The 17,678-nt window shown below is 39.7% G+C and overlaps 1 protein-coding gene across 4 annotated transcripts in view; it reads left to right on the top strand.

Annotated features, from left to right (window-relative positions):
• Positions 1–17,678, top strand: part of RFPL4B (ret finger protein like 4B) — a 53,224-nt gene that overhangs the window by 17,288 nt on the left and 18,258 nt on the right. For all 4 annotated transcript variants that reach the window (XR_008298395.1, XM_053222359.1, XM_053222360.1 and 1 more), the window contains 4 exons: positions 535–715; positions 1,293–1,495; positions 6,575–6,695; positions 12,082–12,163. The gene's annotated coding sequence lies outside the window, so the exon portion shown is untranslated. The remainder of the gene's footprint in view (positions 1–534; positions 716–1,292; positions 1,496–6,574; positions 6,696–12,081; positions 12,164–17,678) is intronic.

Genomic DNA, 17,678 nt, shown 5'->3' with positions numbered 1-17,678 from the left:
GAAACTGATAAAGACCGTGCCCCTGGCTGGGGGAAGGGAGAAGAACATGATGAATTAGATGTAACATTAAGACTTAACCAAATAAACCCATGGACTAGGGCTAAGATGTGTGTGTGTGTGTGTGTGTGTGTGTGTGTGTGTGTGTGTGTGTGGCGGGGGTGGAGGGGTCGGTCTAGCATAGATGGGGACAGTTATTGGAAGAAAATAAAATGGTTTCATATTTATAGTCTAATGAGTTTAGACTTTTCAATACCCCCATTTGCCTTCTTGTCCACGGTTCATCCTGCCAATCTCAAAATATAGTCTCTCTCACAGTCCAGTACTGTTTGTAACATATTTAATATGTGATTCCACCTCCCCCTCACATCTCAGTTACATAGATCCTTGAGATTTGTGTCAAATCCTACCTCTTTCCAGAAGTCTTCCTTAATAACCCCAGGTCCATTTTCCACCCTACCTCTTCTCCATTGCCCTCTGTCATTTTGGCATTTTCTTTTGGATCCACCCTTGCGGTTTTCATTCTTTTCATTCCAGTGGACCACACACTACTTCGGGACCTCATGTAAACTCACCTTCAAAATATTGCCACATGTTGCCAAGGACAACTGGTTGAGCCATTGCTGCATTTGGCGAGCCATGCGGTCTAAAACTTGACAACAGCAGCCCATGGGAGTATGTGTTTCTAAATTGCACAAGGACTCTGTCAGCTCACCAGGTGTGTGCCTGTGAGGTGATGAATGCTCAATGCTCAGCAGGAGCATCTTTTCCTAAGTTGTATAAAGGTGACCCCGCACTTTTTAACTGTCCCTTGCCCCCACCCTAGTCTCTCTTAATTTCAAATTCTTTTGTACATGGCTGACAAATCAATTTCTTTTTTTTTACCTGAAGGAAATTTCTTTTTGTACATAAAAAAAGACACCCTTAAGGGCACCAGCAACATCTCATATATTGGGTGTTTCTGTAGAGGGGCTGAGCAGAGACTCAGCCTGGGCATACAGTGAAATAAAATCTTCCTAGCACCGTGATTCTCGAACTTTAATGTGTACACAAATCGCTATCAGCTCTCATTAAAAGGCAGATTCTGTTTTGGAAGATCTGGGTGGAGTGTGAAATTCGGAATTTCTAACAAGTGCTTACGTGGTGCTAATGATGCTAGTCTGAGGACCACACTTTAGCAAGCAAATTTCATTGAATTCTCACCAAGATCCCTATGAGGTAGGTTTTATTCTTTTTTAAAAATTTTTTTTAAAGTTTGTTTATGTATTTATTTATGTATGCATTTATTTCTTTAGAGAACAAGCAGGAGAGAGGCAGAGAGAGAGAGAGAGAGAGAGAGACAGAATCTGAAGCAGGCTCCAGGCTCTGAGCTGTCAGCACAGAGCGCAACAACGTAGGGCTGGAGCTCACAGACAGCGAGATCATGACCTGCGAGATCATGACCTGCGAGATCATGACGTTGGACACTCAACTGACTGAGCCACACAGGTGTACTGAGGTAGGTTTTATTCTTAATCCTACTTTATGAATGACAAAACTGATAGTTGAACTGATTAAACAATTTGTTCAAGCTTGCATAGCTTATACATAAAGGAATAGGGACTCAAATTCAGTTCTGATTCAAGCAATAGCTCTCTCTTTTTTGTTTATTTATTTCTGAGAGACAGAGAGAGAGAGAGGGAATGAGAGGGGCAGAGAGAGAATCCCAAGGAGGCTCTGCTGTCAGCACGGAGCCTGACACGGGGCTCAAACCCACAAACCGTGAGATCATGACCCCAGCCAAAGTCGGATGCTCAGCTGGCCGAGCGACCCAGGCACCCCAAGCAACCTCTTTTAAATCACCGTGGTGTATTCCCTGTAGAAGGGTCAGGACAGAAGAGAATTAACTTCAGGAAGGAATTCTGTTCAGAAAGTAAGACAGGCAAACTTGGTAGTGGATTGGCCTTGAACTTCTCAGTTGAGTTGGTCAGGGACTCCTGCGCTACAAGAAATGGAGTATGGGGCAGCAGGAACAAGAGGTTTGGGAGTTTGAAGGGTAGAGGGCAGCTGCAATGGGCCATGTGCTGGGGAATCAGCAGGAGGGAAGCTGAGTGGATTGAATTTGCCAAAGTACCAAATCAGTTGTTGCTAAACTCCATATTAGAATCACCTACGCATGGTTTTTTTAAAGCTTTCAAAGCTGAGGGCATACCCCAGACCAGTTAAACCACAGTCTCTGGGGCTGGGACACAAACATCAATATTTTCTGAAGCTACCCAGGCAATTGCAAAGTACAGAATTTTGGAGAACCACTGCTATTGACTATTTGCTTCTAATATGAAAGGGGCACAGTCTTTAATTATTCATAAAGAGCCCGAAGAACACTGAAGAATGGTTTTGGGTTTTGGCATGGTTCAGGGTTTGGCAAACTTTTTCCGTATGGAGCCAGATAGTAAACAAAATGTTTTAGGCTTTGTAGGCCCAGAGGCAAATTTGAGGGTATTATGTAAGCGCTTTATGTAACAAGAGAGAAAACAGATTTCCACACATTTTCTGATGAAATTCAAAATTTTACGGATGCTAAACTTGGAATTTCCTATTATTTCTATGTGTGATGAACCATTATAGTTCTTTTGATTTTTCTAACCATTAAAAATTTAAAAAAATTATTCTTAGCTTGAGGGCTGTACAGAAACAGGCAGCAGGCTGGATTTGGCCCCTGAGTTGAAGGGTTGAAATTTGCTGACTCATGGTATAGTTAACGATGTACCTTGATGAATCCAAGGAAGTCCTCAGACATGTGTATTTAAACAAAAACATCAGTATTGAAATGAGTGCTGTACCTGACTAGCAGTAAAACTAGCCTTTGGAAAATCATTATCCTTTCTGAGGACAGTGTGCAAATCAAATGACAACATTTTGAGACAAAGTCTACTTTATCCATATTTTTCATCATCATAAATTAAAAATAACTGGTTGAAAATATGGCTACACTATAGTCTACTGCATACAATAATATGCTTTGTAAATGATTCCAATACTTTATTTCTAAAATATCTTATGAAAAATGTAAATAGGATTTCAATTTGACTTAAAAACAGCTTGTGTTTAATCTAATGTCCACTCTTTCCAGGCCCTGATTTGCTAAAGAGCCCTGGTTGCAGAGTATAGCCCTCTTGGGTTTCTATTCTGTGTGTTTGGATGTAGGGATTATAGGTCAAAATTGCCATTTTATGGAAATGCTGTCTGTGTCATTAGGTAGATAGTCTGAAATGCATTAGAGGGTTATAAAAATCACTTTTTTTTTTACCCCTAAGTGAATTTCAAGGATTACTTAACTCCTCCAAAGGCACACATCTGGTAATGATCAGGGAGAAACTTGAACCCACATCATCTGACTCAGACTGCAGATTTTTATGCTTAGTCCATTGCACCACTCACACTTCACAATATTCTGCAAAAGGAAAAGCTGAGCCCTGCAGACACCATGTGTTAGAAGGTGTTGTGCATCTGGTCTGTTCGCTCCAGGCACCAGAATTTTTCACTGGTGTCAGGGGTACTAACTGGCTTAAATAGAGCACGCGCGCTCCCTCTCTCTCTTTAATGGCCCGATGCATCCGTTTCTTTATTTTTATTATTTATTTATTTTTTACAATCTGATATCTCTTTTTCATAATGGCTGTTTCTATTAATTCTGAATAGTAAAACAAAAATATGATGAAGTAAAAGAATAATTATATTTATACTTCAGAATGTGCTATGTCCATTTCCCCAGTTAAATGTAAATACGTATAAACAAATTTAAAAGCAATATAAAAACACACAGATATAGATATGACTATAGTGTGCTTATGATGTTCATTAATCAAACCCTACTTGTGTCTCCTTACATGTTTTCTGTGCTATTCGTGGGCTATTTCCCATGAGTCACTATCAGTTGTCCTTCAAGGGCAGCAATGTGGTTAAAAATGGTCCTTTTGTTGCCACACCAAGGTCTTGTAGTTTAACAGTGTCATTTCCACTTAAATAGAAGTTATGTGTAAATTGGCTAGGCTACTTATTTCATACTCCCTTGTTTTTCTTAAAGTTTTTTTTATCTTGAAAACTACTAGCCTGAGGAGCTAAGTCACGATACAAAAAAATGATTTTAAGTGAAAAGATATTACACTTACATAAAAAGAACACTTGGAATGTGCTTAAATTTGGTTAAGTACCTATATTAGTTAAGTACCTCTTAGGACATATACTCATATTACTGAGTATGACGTAATTATTAAGAGTTATGTATACAAATGAATTTATAATGGACTATGAAATGTTTTGTTAAAATGTGGATTATTTAAGCAAGATGAAAATGATAAATTCTACACATAATACAGTCATCAATCTGACTGTATATATTAACATGGAAACAAACTTATACACAAAAGAGACTGAAAAAAAATAAACTAAAATGTTAACTAAGGATATATCTGAGGGCTAAGCTTACTGTTTTTTATCTTCTATTTTTACTTATTTCCCATGTGGAGCATGTATCACTATTCTAGAAATCTTTACATTCATTTTAAAAGAAATCCTATTGACTGATTCATTATCATAATTACCAAATATTTTATTATTCTGGGTTGTAACTGCTGTTACTCTATTATCTCGAGGCATTTTATAACTAGACCGCCCTGAATTATTGCATTAATAACTTCAGATAGTTTCTCATTAGCAAAAAAAAATACAGTTAAAAATTTTAAAGAAAGGAATCTTAGGACCTGAAGTTCTAAAAATTATGCTTGTAATACATTTAGTTTAGTTTAGTTTAGTTCATTTATTTAGTTGGGTTTTTTCCCCCATATTTATGAAAATGTTCAATGCTGGTAGAAGTTACCAGAAAATAAAAAAAACTCCTTCCCTTGAGTTTGTCTGCCTTGAGAATTTGCCAGGCGTTGAAGGGAGCCCTCTGCTGTTAGCTATATTTATTACAGTAAACTTTGATTTATATTGTTTTATGTCCTTCCTTGAACCTACTCAGGTTTTTAATGTTTCTGTTATGATTGTACATTTCACATAACAAAGAAAACATAAATTCCACGATGCCAGCTGGCACAGTTAATAATCCGTCAATTCTGCCCTTTTTGAACTATACCACAGCATCGGAACATCTGGCAGTTTCCAATTTCCATGTTAGAGTGGGGTTTTGACCTCTATTTCACTTTCAAATGGGTCTCTCCGGCAGAATAACTCTGCTTTCTCCATTAACTTCACCGCTCACACCCTTGACAGTGCATGTGAGGCTTTACACCTAGTGCTTTAGAAGGTGCTGTGCACTTGTCAGAGGAAGCTACCGTTCTGCTCTGCTCCCTTAATCGCCTTTGTTCATTGCTCCTATCCATTAACTACCAGCGCTCCTCGAATCTCCCTCTTTGGGCCTTTGGTTTTTAAAAATATCTTCCTCTGTTGCGTCTGAAGGCTCATCCACTTCCACAAGCCTAGTTATCAGTCTGAACTAATTGCTTCAGCTCTGTCCTCTCCAGGGCCCTGGAAGAGAAGCAGGCAACAAGGGGCCTTTGGGTGCCTGGTGCATGAGCACAGTGGTGTGTGTGTGTGTGTGTGTGTGTGTGTGTGTGTGTGTGTACACATAAAATACGGATAAAAAAGATAGAAAAATATATCTCCTTGCCTGTCTCCCTTCACTGGCATCAGGTAATCTCCACTCTCTGGGACTGAACTCTTGGGAAGATGTTTCTTCAGCACCTATGATTCTGAGTTTGCCCCTCTGCTTTTCTTTTTTTCTAGCCTCTCTCACTGTTTCCTTCCCTCTGCTCTGCATGTTCTTATCACACGAGTCTTCCTAAGAAACGCGTCTTTAACCATTTCCCTCTCCTTTGAACATACCTTCCGTGCTTCTCTGTTGCTGAAAGGTTCAGTTTCAAATGTTTCACCCTGATATTCTAGGCCCTTTAAATTGTGACTTTACCTCTCCAGCCGAATATCTTGCTCCTAACAAGGCTATTCCGGCAGGCCGGCTTCCTGCCTCCCGCATTCTCCGTCCAGGTCTTCCGTTCTTACGCTAGTGTGGTCTCTTTTCAGTCCTGTCGAAAATGCTTTCTTTCAATGTACTTGTCCAAATCCAACTCCCATTTGAAACACTCATATTTCCATCAACTTTTTCTCGAATAATCAGGCAACGTGGATATAATCTTTTCTCAGCTACCGGTTCAGCATTTATTATGAGTTCCATGCATTAGAGTATTTTGTGGCATTTCACCTGATGCTAGTGTGTATTCTCTTGGGTGCTCTTAATTGTTCCTTTTATATCTTGTCTTACTCACAAGACTATATCTGTGCATATGAGGATAAGAATATAGTCTGGTATTTCACAGAGCGGTACCATGCTGGGCTTTATCAATTGCTTAAACGCTGGGCAATTCATTTCCTTCTTCTGTAAAATGGAAATAATTATGCTTCTCCACCTATCCCTTTTTGACACTTGAAGCTAAAATGAAATAAAGTGGGCAAAGGCTTCAAAGCTTTCAAACTCAAGTATTACCACAATTATCATGATGCATAACCTCTCTTTTTCCCCCTGAAATACCACCTATTATAGGGTCATGGAATTTCCTTCTGAGGATGGAGTTAACCACCAAAAAGGGTCACAGCCATCATGAGGAACAGACACCATCTCTCTGAAGGCGCATCAGATCTACCAGAGTAAAAGACCAAGGTCAGTATCTTCAACTCAGGTCTTCATTTTTCCCATCCATAGATGTTGGTAGTGTCTATTCACATTCACATCAAGGCTCTTGTAATGTTAGTCTGCATTTACTGTTTATACTCCAGCAATCTTGGGTCAAAACTCACAAGTATACAGAAATTTCTTTCTAAAAGTGACCAAGGACGTCCTAATTATTTAATGGAATAGCTGCTCTTCATCCTTACCTCCTAGGCCTTTCTGTCACATTAGATGCCATTAAGTATAGTTGTAAAATAAGGTTCGAAGAAACGGAGATGTTCCAATACAAGAGATCATGAAGGAGAAGGCAGATTTGACTGCATTAGAGTGGAAGACATGTCTACATCAATAATTTAAAAAAACAAATGAAAAGGCAAACAAAAAACTTGGAAAATCTTTGCTTTGTCTTTGACAACCCTATTAATATCCTCAGATTAAAACCTTAAATAACATGGGGAAAGATAAACACTGTAATAGGAAAATGGGCAAATGTTACAAACATACAAATCACAGAAGAGAAAATATAAATATCACATGTATAATGCTCAACTTCACTAATAACGTCAATGGCTAGTTTTAGGTCCCATTTTTTTTCCTCTTTGAAATGTTGCAAAGTATATTAAACTTCTTTTGAACAGGTTCTGTAAAAAATTCTGATTAACCTGCCCAGAGTCCTTCATGTTGGACCCAGAATGGTGGACCTCGTCTGGCATTGTACTTGCCTGAGAGAATCAGCTGGGCACAAGTTTTCCTTTTTTCCCAGAATGTAATGGGGCATGTGCGTCCTAACACCAATCTTGAAAATAGCATTATCTCAAAGGCATGTCTATATCAACTTATGCCTTTAATAAAGTGTATCTGCCATCTCTCCTCCAATAAAGAATAAAATCTGAGAATGACTGATAAAATCGTGCCCGGTCTTGTTGAGAGAATGAGTGATGGGTTGTTTAAGAAGGCAAAAAAAAAAAAAAAAGGAAATTTCATTTCCATCTAAACACTGCTTTGTGTCTACACTGTAGGTTTGTGTCCTTGGTTCAAGGTTACAGATCTTCCCAATGATACATTAGCTGTCAAATATAAAGTCTTAGGCCATGTTGCAAGAGCATTCTTATTGCCTTGAACATTCTTTTTTTCCCCCTACTATATTAAAAAATGCCCTTTGGGACATGGGTCTGGAAAAGTATTCCTTTTTTTAGAGCTACTAATTTCAAATGGAACTGACATTGCAAAGATCCTACAAATATTCTCTTCTGTTCTCATAAATTAGGCACCATTATCGAGTGTAATGTGCCAGACATTTTATATACACAATTCATTTAATATTATGATAATGCTAGATAGAATAGGGTGTTTTTGGTTTTTTTTTTTGTTTTTGCCTTTTAAAAAATTATCTATCTATCTATCTATCTACCTATTTACATTTCACAGAAGAAATGTAAATTCAATGTAGAATCCATGTCTCAGATAAAATAAATCACTTAAAGTTTAAGCTACTGAGATGCCTCCTCTCAGGTGAGCTCAAGTTTGTCTGGCTCCAGAGTCCACATTTTTCTACTTAACCTCATTTTTTGCTGTTTCTTTTCAATTCTGAACTTTCATACTATGTTTAGCTTAAAATTAACACAAAGCTTATCATGTATCCTCAGCGGTAATTGATTGGTGTTCTGTTTAAGGTGCTTTGGAATTCTGTAGATTGTGGGGGTCTTTTCTGATGGTTTCCACTGACCCTATAAAATGATTTACCTACTGCATTTGGAAACATCTAGAAGCTCTTATCAATCATGAAAAAGTTGAAGAACTCCCATTCTGAAAAGAAGAATAAAATTGAGCATCTGCAGCATCTCAGAAAGCAGTGTGATTTTAGGCCGGTTATGGTCACAGCAAGATCACTGTTATGAAATTTATTTTTATCTTCTGAGTTCTCAGGGGTATTTATGGCAGGCTTGGACAGAAGTCTTATTAAGGAAGATTCCTGTCTGGCCATCCATGCAATTTATTTTGAATGCTCTGGCTTGACTCTCCCTTGGGAGTTATCTTTAGTGTAGAGATTCTAGTACTATTTGAGTTAATGATGTTTGGACATGGTGGGCTGCCTAATCAGTACCAGATAGAATACAAGGAAAATTTTCTTCCTTTTTCAGAGCTCACAGTTATGGCAGGGGATATGCCTCTGCTGGGTTCAAGTTTTGGCTTTGCTACTTGATAGCTACGTGACCTTGGCAAGTCAGTTGACATCTCTGAGCCTCAGTTCTCTTATCTTGTATAATAATAATAATAATAATAATACCCATAGCATTGTTGTACAAGATGTAAAATAATAAACATAAAACCATTTTTTTAAACTTTAAAACTACTGTACACAGGGGTGCCTGGGTGGCTCAGTTGGTTAAGCATCTAACTCTTTCGGCTCAGGTCATGATCTCGCGGTTCGTGATTTCAAGACCCGCATTGGTCTCTGTCCTGGCAGTGTGGAGCCTGCTTGGAATCCTCCTCTCTTTCCCTCTCTCTCTGCTCCTCCCCTACACTCTGTCTCTCAATAAATAAATAAGCTTTAAAAAATAAAAGTATCGTACACAAAGATAAATAACTCACTTTAAAAATGGACAAGTGATCTGAATAGACATTTCGTTAAAGAATACCTACAAATGGCCAATAACTACATGAAAAGACGCTCAACATCATTAGTCATCAAACCCACAAGGAGATACCACTTTGAATACCATAGATACCACCTATGAATAAAATAGCTATAATAAAAAAGCCAGATGAGAATAAGTGTTATTGAGGATGTGGAGAAATAGGGATCCTCATACATTGCTGGTGGGAATGTAAAATGGTACAGATTCTTGGTAGAACGGCCTGGAAGTTTCTTTTAGTTTAACACAGTTGCCACATGATTCAGCAATTTTATTTCTGGTTATATACCCCAAAGAAATAAAAGTACATGTCCACACACACACAAAAAACCTGTACATGAATGTTCATGGGCATTATTCTTAATATCCAAAGGTGGAAACAGCTCAAATATCTAGCAGCAGATGAATAGATAAATAAAATGTGGTATATTCATAGAATAGAATATTACTTGGCAATCAAAACAAATGAAGTATTGGTATGTGCTATTACTTGGACGGACTTTGAAAGCGTGCTAAGTGGAAGAAGCCAGTCACAGCGAATCACATATTGTATGATTCAACTTAGATAAAATGCCCAGAGTAGACAAATCCGTAGGTACAGGAAGTAGGTTGGTGTTTGCCTATGGTTGAGGGGTTGGGGGCAAATGAAAAGTGACAACTCATGGATATGGGTTTTCCTCGTTAGGGTGATGAAAATATTCTAAAACTGATTTGTGTAATAGTTGTACAACTTTGTGACTATACTAACAACTACTGTAAGTTTCAAATGGGCGAAATGCGTCCTAGGTATGTGAGCTATAGCTGAATAAAGCTGTTATTGCAAAAGTACCGCACTGTATAAGTCTATATTACCATTTGTTCTATTTTTATATTTGTCCTTTATCACAGCCATAATAGACTGGCATTCTCAGCTTTTGGCTCTAAGCTAGAGACAAAGTAGACTCTCCATTTCTTGTGAACTCTCATATCAGAAGGTTTTCTCAGGTACGGTAGCTCACAAAGGAATGCCACCAGCTTAGCTTTACTACAAGAAGTCCCAGGAACACCTGTTCCAGGTCAGCTGCTCACCTGGTTAGTCCACATCGATTATCATCGCATAGAATTGGTTCAATCAGGAGAAAATGGCATCAAGGTGAGCCCTTCCCGATTTTCCATTTGTCTAAAATAATTTACCATGGTTCCTGGGGAATCGATCTATTTTATGTTCAGCATTTTGCTCTTAGAAACTATTTTGTTTGTAGGCTTCTAATTGAAACCAAGTCATCCTCCCAAAAATCACAAAAAACAACTCTGGCCCACAGCAATTTGTTCAGTAGATTTTAATACACTTTTATTTATCTTCTCTCAGTACATTGCACGGTCTGCAAGGATAAGAAGTTCCGTTTTATTTAATTTTGTATTCCGTGGGCTTGACATAGTCAGGGCTCAGCAAGTGGTTTACTGAATGATGAATCAATAAATGAATGCAGAAAACAAGGTGAGCAGAAATAGTGACATTTACCTGACACATGGGCCACAAAGACAGCCATGCCAATTTGGGTGAATATTGCTCAGGAAGTGATACTCTCAGGCTGAACATGGAGGGTTTTATTATTCACGAGTTAGCTTTTCAGACCACGGAAAGTAGAAATTTGTAGTCAATTTGAACTTCACAGGCTTTGACAAAGGTGGGATTGTTGGAGCAATTTCTTAGTGAGTGAGTGAGCCTAACTGGCCCCCATCGAGGGCATTTAAAGTTAGTGTGCAAGCATCTACTTAGCTTCTCATCAGAGAAAGGGAGGGGAAATAATTACTTGTTGTATTCCAGAATCTTGGAGATTCTGGAAGGCCTTCAGGAGCATCCCCTGAGAAATGTCCATGACCTATACGGCCAAAAATAATATTGAAAGAATAGCTAATGGAGGGTAAATACAAAATTGGGATTGTGCTAGAATTGAGTGGATTAGGAGGAAACTATCTGGGCAGGTTGCTATGAGGCAGTGTGCTGGGGCCTCAGGAGAAGCCACCGGCACTTTGGGTCACTGTGGCACTTTGGGTCACTGCATTTACTTGGGCTCACCCAGCTGCGTCACACGCCCCGGGGCCATTGTCTGCTGTGTCAACTCCAATCCACCACCACCTGGAAAGTGTGAAACTTGGTCCACAGAAGACCACTGAAAAGGGTTAAATCCTAAAGGCACAAAAGGGCAATTTGTAAAGGAACTCAGTTCACAGGCGTTGACCCCTGCCTCTCTCCTCATTTTCACACCTCAGACTGCAGGATGATGTGTGAGGATTCCTTTCTCTTTAGTTTCCCTCCTCCAGAAAGAATAAACCTTTATCTTTCATCCTGTATTACCTGGCCAGCTATTTACAGATAAGGCCAGTGTCTCCTTCCCGGATCTGCAAGCAGACCCTGATAGGCTGATTCTTTCCTCACTGTACATACTCATGGATGGTAGGGAAATTGTATCATTTTCCGCTAACACATCTGAGTCCGATCGTACCTACTGATGTAGTAACTTATTTACCTTTTGGCATAATGAGGAATTTGAGTTTCCATTATAGTTTATTTTATTCCATTATAAATGCCTAAATTTTCCTGGGATATATGCTAAGCAGCCTAATTCTTTGATCATTCCTTTCTTATTTTATTCCATTTTATTCCATTATAAATGCCTAAATTTTCCTGGGATATATGCTAAGCAGCCCAATTCTTTGATCATTCCTTTCTTATTCAAAGCTGCTTCTCTCTGAGCAGGGAAGCTCCAGGAACAAACTGGAAATCAGGACATGTTTGGATGGAAGAGAAACAGAGCGCAACCGCCCGTCTGCCTCATTCTCTGATGTAAGTGAAGATACCTCGGTTCCATTAGCTGAAGTGTCCATTAGCTAATCAAGAATTTAAGCTGAGTGTTCCAAAGAGTGGAAACATGAGGCACGGCTGGGGCAGGCCCTGGTCACTCAACAAATATTTGTTATCTGCCTAAGCACTGGGAATACCAATAAGAGTGAGATGAATTTTTTGCCCTCAAGTCATTCATGATGTATTGGGAAAGACAGACAAAAATCAATGAGGGTGCCAGGTGCTATGAAAGAGGCAAGCCGTAAGCACTAATGGCGGCAGGGGCGGTCTGGAGGCACCTCACATTCCAGATCCCGGAGACCCGAGACTCAAAGCGGGGACAAAGGCAAATTCAAAAGGCCCCCCCCCCCCCCCGCCACCATCTGGTGGTTCAGATGCAAATCAAACATCTTTAATTTAAACTTTAGCATTTGGAGATATGTCCTTGAGGCTCAAATGTAAAGAATATGTGCTTACAGATGAAGCTTTCCCTGCTGATTCAAAGGAAGCCAACTTGAGCCCCATGAAGCCTTTTGATGTGGGGAGTAATCACTGTTTGTTTTCTCTGTGACCACAGAGAATTCAAGCAAAGCCTTTTTCGGAGCAATAACAATAGCTATTCTTTTAAATACTCCCTGCATTTCCTATTCTGTTAGGTACTTGGCATATGATTTTTATAGAAATCCCGTAGAATAGTATTAGTTTACCTACTTGGCAGAAAAGAAAACAGAAATAGAGAGAGGTTAACTTAGTAATTTAGTTGCTCAGATAGTTTTGGAGCAAGGGTTTTAGTCCATGAGGCACTGCCTCTAGAAATCCCTGCTTTTAGTTATATCAAACCTGCAAATTATAATCTTAATCTAATTTATCAGTGCCTGCAAATACTTCCTGAACAATGTCTCTAAAATGCTTTAAAATGCTTACTTTTAAGTTTTTAAAAAAAATTTTTAATGTTTATTTACTTGAGAGAGAGAGAGAGAGAGAGAGAGAGAGAGAGAAGGGGAGGGGCAGAGAGAGAGAGGGAGACACAGCATGTGAAGCAGGCTCCAGGCTCTGAGCTGTCAGCACAGAAGTTGGACACTTCTGAGCCGAAGTTGGACACTTAGCCGACTGAGCCACCCAGGCGCCCCATTTTTTTTTTCAGGCAAAGGCATGTGACATTTCTGCCACTGACGTGAACCAAGGGAGGGCTTGTTATGTTAGAGCAATTGTCAAAATTGGATACATTCTTAGCGGTGACAGTCAGGGGGAGAAATTCTTCTGGAGACCACACTACAAATATTGTTTTGAATTTAGAGTCATCGCCGTCCATTTTCTCTGCAGGGTGTGCAGGGGTTAGTGCACATTTCTTGGTTTCTGATGTTTTTCTGTAAGGTTCTGATTTAAAAGTTCATTTCCTTACACACCAGGAGCAGTGTTTGTAGGTCAAGCTCCCAAAGTGTGAAATACTTGAACTCTCTAGGAAATATCCTGGGCATATGATTTAACTTTTGGCTGACTAGGTCTTGACTGGGGACATTGGAAAATATGAAACAGGGAGAAGGGACCTCCAACCACTGGTGCAGGGACCTCATTTTGTATCTGGCCTGAATGGCATAATTAAGAATCTTAATAGCTTTTTGGCAGTCATCTTACTTCTTGATTACTGCATCCTCTCACTGCTTCTGCACGAAGCTGAATCCGGAGTGTATCTGCCTTCTCTGTTCCCATGCTCAGGAGAGTAAACAGTCTAGATGAAAAGCCACACCACCTGCAGATCAGGGACACTGCAGACACTTGGTCTCCAGTCTCGGCTGGGTCCTCAGAAATTCTTGTCAGTGCTTATACTTGTTCAGAGTGTCCAGGTCCCTCAAAGATTCCCCACACTCACCGAAGTCCTTCTGACCCCCTTTAGTGCCCTCTTCTTCTGTCTCAGCAGATGACCTTGCTGCCCAGACACCGTGGACATTTAGGTCTCAGGTAAGCCCATCATCAGCCACCAGTTGAGTACCTAATGCTTCCTTCTATTGACACCCACGCATGTTCCCAAGATCTGTCTTCTGGTCTCAGAGAATGCCTCACTCCTTTCTCAAGTCCAAGTCCACTAGGACACGGACCTACGTCAACTGCCCCCAGGCCCCTCGGAACTCTATGGCATCTCATTCCTAGGTCATTGTCCCACTCTCCTGCCTCTCCAGCCTTGCCCTCCCCAAGGCTCCTAGAAAAACAAACTGGTCATTTCCTTTTCAGCTACCATCCAGGCTCTCTCTTCTTTGAGAATTCAAATGGTCAAGGAAGTGGGCTTAACCCCTAACTTTGCTTTCTTACTTCATACAGGTATCTGGCTTTTGTCCCCACCATTCCTTAACTTCTCTCACTATGGTCACCAAAAGCCCCTCATGGCCAAGATACAACTGACCTTTTTTGGTCCTCCTGGGTCTGTGTGTGGCACTTGGCTCAGTTGACCACTCCCTCTCTTTAAAAACATTCTGTGTATTTCCTTGGTTTCTCCAACACTCTGCCCTTCTGGTTTTCTCCATTCCAGCCTGGTTGTGCTTCCCTCCATCTTTCATCACTTAAAAGTTCACTGAAGGTAGCATTTGGTGGTACAAGAGTGAGAGTTTCTGAATTAGATCGTCTCTTACCATGTGTGCTTCCATAGATTCTTAACCCCTCTGTATCCCAGTTTCCTCATCTTTTACAACGAAATTAACAACGTTTCACATTGTTATGAGGATTGACTCAGATAAATGCCTGTAAAGTACTTTGTATGGATTTTTCATTTCAAAAGGAAAATTTAATTGCTAAGAGCTAACACAATCATATCAAGAAGCATTTCAAATAAAATATTATACTTTCCAATCTGCAATAGCAGCTCATCCAGATTCCATCATGCTTTAGATTTTTCCAACTGTAAGTATCCTAAGAACTATTTGGACCACGAATTTGTTGTGACAGCGCCGGTTCAAATTTTTTACTTATAAAGAAACATTTAGCAGGATTTCTGAGCATCTAAGACTGTTATAAAATAACTGGACGTCTAGTTTGCGTGATTATCTGAAGCTTTTTTTTTCTTTTAAACAAAGCTGTTATTACTAAAAAGAAGATTCAAAACCACAAAAAATCTTGAAAGCCTTGTTTGGAATCACAAACACATTTTGTTTAACTTGTTTTCATAATAAAAGCAAGCCATTATTAAATCTTTGAAAAAATAGGTACATTCAACCTTCCTTTCCAATAAATTAATATAATTTCCGGAGATTTACTGGCTCTTAAATACAAATATGGTTGATTTCAAACCTATGTGTGGAGCTCATCATAAAGCACCACCACTAAAATGTTCCTAAAAATTGAGATACATGAGTAACAGAAAAATCTGTTAGTTCTGACCTGGTATTTGTTCTATTTCTTATTTGACTGTTTTAGAAAATTAAAAACCTATATCAACATTTCAGATTTCTGATGCACATTTTTTCCCTAAATCTCAACTTCACTATCTGTGGTCAAAGTTTACAGATTCTCCTGAAGGTGCATTAACCATTTAGAATGTTAAGACATTGTTTAGTGAATTTTTTAAATTCCCTAAATTGCAAGCATTTTGGTTCTCTGGATTCTTTGATCTTGGAACATCACATCAATGGGACGAGGCCAAGCGTTCCATGTTTTAGAGGCTATGCCCATTTTGGCCTTACTAGGATGACCTATTATGTTGATTTGCTCGGGGCAGTCCTGGTTTTGGCAGTGAAAATCCCTTGTGCTGAGAAATTCCCTGGTCCCGGGGCAAACCAGACCAATCTGCCACCCTAGGCTCAGCCAAATCCTCCATGTGAACAGACCAAAATTTTCTCCTTGTTTCAAACAACAACAACAACAGCAGCAGCAACAGCAACAACAACAACAACGAAAACCACCACCACAAGACGAAACAAAAACAACCCCTCATACTTTCAACTCACTGTCCCTAATTAGAAACTAAAGACATTGATTACATGTTGCAAACAGCTCAGCCAGGTTTATTTATGTGCTTTATTTCGTGTTTCTTTTTCTTACAACCTGGAGCTGAATGTTATAAGTAAACATTCTCAGATCAAAGTGAAGCAAGTTGGGCCTACCGTTTTTGAGCATCAGATGTCTGAACAGGTTCTATGTCTGTATCAACAGCACTTTTGTCTTTACCATCCACTCAGCACTTAGAAATTGGACTTCTGATTAAAACTGTAAGCATCCTTGCATCTGGTGATCTAAGACCACCAGTCATCATGAGAGTAGGTCCAACTCCTGACTTTTTGTGGGAAGAGTATTCACATTTTTGTTGATTTCACTTACAGTTTACTGACCACTGGAAGGTGTGTCTTTTACTCCCCCTGGAGGAGACCAAAAACTGCCTCAGTTTCTAGGACATCCCACATGGAGGAGACCCAGTGAAAGCTGGCAGAAAGTGGCAGGGCCATGGAGTGACTCCCCCGCCCAGCCATCTCTGCTTCCCGGTGCAATTTAAGGTAGATGAATGGTTCACTCTGGGCTCCAGGCCAACGAACTGGCCCCAGGGGGAAATCATTCTCACACCCACGCTGGATGAACATACACCCTGCAACTCTCCTTCCTGCCCAGCAGCCCCCCAGATGGAATCCTTATACTCGAGGAAGCAGTGGGTCTTTCATTGCCGTCTCTGGGCTACAAGAATCAAAGAGCAAAATGGATGTTTTCCTCTGAGAACTGGCACTGAACAGAAGGAAGGAAACGACTTCTCCAATTCAAGCATGTTTTAATCTCTGGAGAAGTGGGGACTGGGGAGGGGCAGAATTGGCTGAGGAATCAGTGGGAAAGTCATAAATTTTGTCTCTTATCCCGGTAACTAAGATTCTTCCTTTACAGTGCCGCCCACTCCTTCTTCTTTTTTCAAAGAGTTTGGATAATGAACAATCACTTTCTAAATTCTCAAGTTCAAAAATCTCTCAGTGGAGGAAAAACCGGGAGGTTTTGAGTAAATCTCCAAAGGCCAGACGGATCCTTTATAAACATGCTTGGAAATTTCAAGATTCACAAACACCTCATGAATATACTGCCCTAACCTGATCTAAAGACTCTGGCACCAAAACAGGTCAACAATTCTTTACTTCTTATCTTTAGTACTTTAAATATTTTAAAAGGTCAACTCGTATTCTTTCGTTCTTTTTAAGACCATTGTTCAAAGATAGAGTGAACAGTAAATACCGTTGAGGTCCGCTTTTAAACACAATGACTCAGTTTGCCCTGAACCTAATTCTGAGGACACAGTTAGACAAATCCAGATGGACCAAGTGGCATGGACTTAACAAAATGTCAATGTCCTGGCGAAAAAAAAAAAAAAAAGTGGTGCCGGTGGGCTGTTCTGGAATAAAGGAGATTTAAGAGATATGACAAGCAAATGGAATATAGACTCCTGCACCTCGGTTTTTTTTCTTGTGATAATGATATTGTGATTATAAAGAATTCCTTCACTCTTAAGAATCACATGCTCAAGTATTTAGAGGCAAATGTCTTGATAGCTCCAACTTAT

The sequence above is a fragment of the Acinonyx jubatus genome, chromosome B2 (assembly GCF_027475565.1).
Source record: "Acinonyx jubatus isolate Ajub_Pintada_27869175 chromosome B2, VMU_Ajub_asm_v1.0, whole genome shotgun sequence".
In the NCBI taxonomy this organism is placed as follows: Eukaryota; Metazoa; Chordata; class Mammalia; order Carnivora; family Felidae; genus Acinonyx; species Acinonyx jubatus.
The sequence above is the reverse complement of the archived record's forward strand: the minus strand, read 5'-3'. Positions and strand labels throughout refer to the sequence as shown.